This window comes from Rutidosis leptorrhynchoides, chromosome 8 (genome assembly GCF_046630445.1).
Source record: "Rutidosis leptorrhynchoides isolate AG116_Rl617_1_P2 chromosome 8, CSIRO_AGI_Rlap_v1, whole genome shotgun sequence".
Classification (NCBI taxonomy): Eukaryota; Viridiplantae; Streptophyta; class Magnoliopsida; order Asterales; family Asteraceae; genus Rutidosis; species Rutidosis leptorrhynchoides.
This window is the reverse complement of record NC_092340.1, coordinates 24,444,592-24,447,467: the sequence shown is the minus strand read 5'-3', so window position 1 is coordinate 24,447,467 and position 2,876 is coordinate 24,444,592. Positions and strand designations below refer to the sequence as shown.

The following is a 2,876-nucleotide window of genomic DNA, read 5'->3' as shown; positions in this document are numbered from 1 at the left end:
GGTACGTCAAAAGAAGATCCAAATGAACATCTTCGAACATTTAATAGGATCTGTACTCTATTCAAAATCAGAGAAGTTGAGGAAGAACAGATCTATCTCATGTTATTTCCCTGGACTATAAAGGGAGAAGCCAAAGATTGGTTAGAATCGTTACCTGAAGGGGCGATTGACACATGGGATGTTTTAGTTAAGAAATTTCTTAAAAGATTCTTTCCGGCAACTAAATCCGTGAGACTTCAAGGAGAAATTGTTACGTTCGCACAAAAGCCAAATGAAACATTATATGAGGCGTGGACAAGATTCGGAAAGTTGTTGAGAGGATGTCCTCAACACGGTTTAGACACTTATCAAATAGTACAAATATTCTACCAAGGATGCGACGTTGCTACACGAAAAGACATCGACACAGCAGCTGGTGGTTCCATTATGAAGAAAACTGCAACCGAAACTCACAAAATTATTGATAACACAGCCTCTCACTCACATGAGTGGCACCAGAAAAAAGATATTTTTCATTCATCTAAAGCGGCTAGAGCCGATTCTAGCCATGACTTTGATTCCGTTTCCGCAACAATAGATACTTTCGAGAGACGAATGGAAAAGATGACTAAAGATATTCACGCAATACGAATCAGTTGTGAGCAATGCGGTGGACCACACTTAATGAAAGATTGTCACATTGAGAAAACGGTGGAACAACGTGAGAATATTTCCTACATGAACCAAAAGCCGGGAAATAATTATCAAAATAATTATCAACAGCCAAGGCCAAACTTTAATCGAAATCAAAACATTCTTTACAATCAAAATGGACCCAACAACAACTCGTACAACCAACAAGGTCCGAATAACCAACCAACTCAAAACAACACTTTAAATCAACAAAGACCTAGCTTGTATAAACCACCACAACAACCCGAAGAGAAAAATCCAAATCTGAAAGAAATGATGGCAAAGCTAATGGAATCTCAAACACAATTTATTACATCTCAAACCCAAACAAATGAGAGGTTTGATCATTCATTAATAACTCAACAAGCTTCCATTCTGAATCTAGAAAAACATGTAGGTACTCTTGCTAGCATGATGAGTGAAAGGGAACAAGGAAAGCTACCGAGTAATACTGAAGTAAATCCTCGGAATGAGAATGTTAATATGGTGTCAATAAATTCTGAAAAATCAGCACCAGAAGATGGGAAGGTTTTAGATGTGAGTAACAATGAAAAAGTTACACCAACACCACCACCACCACCCGAGTGTGTAGAGCCAGTGGTGGCACCCTACAGACCACCCATTCCGTTTCCAAGAAAAGGAGTTGAGTATGAGCAAGTAATAGGTAATAAAGTTTGTGATACCTCTGGAAGAAGAAGAAGAATAAGAAAGTGCAAGATACAAAAACCGTAGAAGTAAACCCGGTAAAGATAGTTCCACCAAAACCTCCACCCAGGGTGAGTGATCCGGGTGAATTTATTGTTCCTTGTCTACTTAGTGATTGTGTCATGTATGATGCACTAGCAGATTTAGGTGCGAGTGTGAGTGTTATGCCTCTTTCATTATATAAGAGATTAGGAGCAGGTGAGTTAAGTCCAACGAAAATGAGTGTTAGACTCTTTGATCAAACCATTAAGCACCCAGTTGGAATTGCTGACAACCTACCCGTTCAAGTAGGTAATTTAACCTTTCTGGTCGAATTTATTGTCATTGACATAGAAGAGGACTCAAACATTCCTCTAATTTTAGGTTGACCATTCTTAGCGTCCACCGGGGCGTTATTTAATGTAAGAGAGGGTAGAATAACACTTAGTAATGATGAAAAATCGATCACCTTTGTAAGTCGAAAGTCTAAATCTCCACCAACCAAAACCGTTGAACCAATAAAAACGATTGGTAAGAAGCATATTGTTTTACCAACTCCAACGGTAGTGCTTAACAATAATAAAACTCCTAAGTGTGGGGAAGATGAAGTAACACCTAATGATGGCTTGATAACAAAGAACCCCGTTGTTAATACGAAATTAAATGACCCCGTTATTAACAGTTTAATGAAGAAACTTTATAAACGGGTTTACGATGCTAGAATTAAGGGGAACTTTAAGTTATGTAACCGGTTAGTATTCAATCTGTCGCTTAAAGAAAAGGCGAAACTAGTTGAATTTGTAGATAATACAGAAGAAGCCGACCACTGGCTTAAAGCAAAAGTCACAGATATGCAAGTTGATTATGGTCCAAGAGAAATTGACGATGAAGTTAATCACAATTTCGACACCACAGCTACCTAAGTGTGGGGAGATTCAAATGTTCTAAAAAGAAAATGTTGTCTAGAGTTAGTTGTTCTGTTCTCGTGTAGTTTCGAGAATGGAATTCGATTGGTCTTTTCCGCTAGCAGACACTAAAGAACTAGTTTTCTCCCCCTATTCTGAATTTTTTTTATTTATTTTTTTTTAGGTTTTAAATTAATATGCTTTTTAAATTTAAGTTTTGTGTGAATTTAAAAACAAAATTTGCTTTATTTCATTAAGTTTAAAAAATGATTTCTAAAATTCGTCGTAAATTAAAGACTAGGTCATGGAACCGATATTACTCAGAAAGGATAATCTCCTTAAAGATTAAAAATCAGCATTTAAGCCCGATATTACTCAATCCTTGAGATTGACCTTAAAGATTGAGAATTACAAACTCATGGAATTCGATGATATATAAACTCGAGCTTGAACGAGAAAATATTTTGATCAAATTAAAACGGATTTGTTTTCTGAAAACCCTATTTTCAATGCGTTCATTACCATTGAACGTAAAATCTTAAGAATTCATCTGGAATTCATTAGGTCACCTGAATCAAATCGGGTGTCAACCGTAAAAACGGTGGTTGTATAGCT

General features: G+C 36.6%; 1 non-coding gene across 1 annotated transcript; it reads right to left on the bottom strand.

The window, feature by feature from the left end:
- Window positions 1-231: 231 nt before the first annotated feature.
- On the bottom strand, window positions 232-338 carry LOC139865110 (small nucleolar RNA R71). Its single transcript, XR_011764636.1, has one exon. It is a non-coding gene; the product is annotated as a small nucleolar RNA R71 (small nucleolar RNA).
- Window positions 339-2,876: the final 2,538 nt, after the last annotated feature.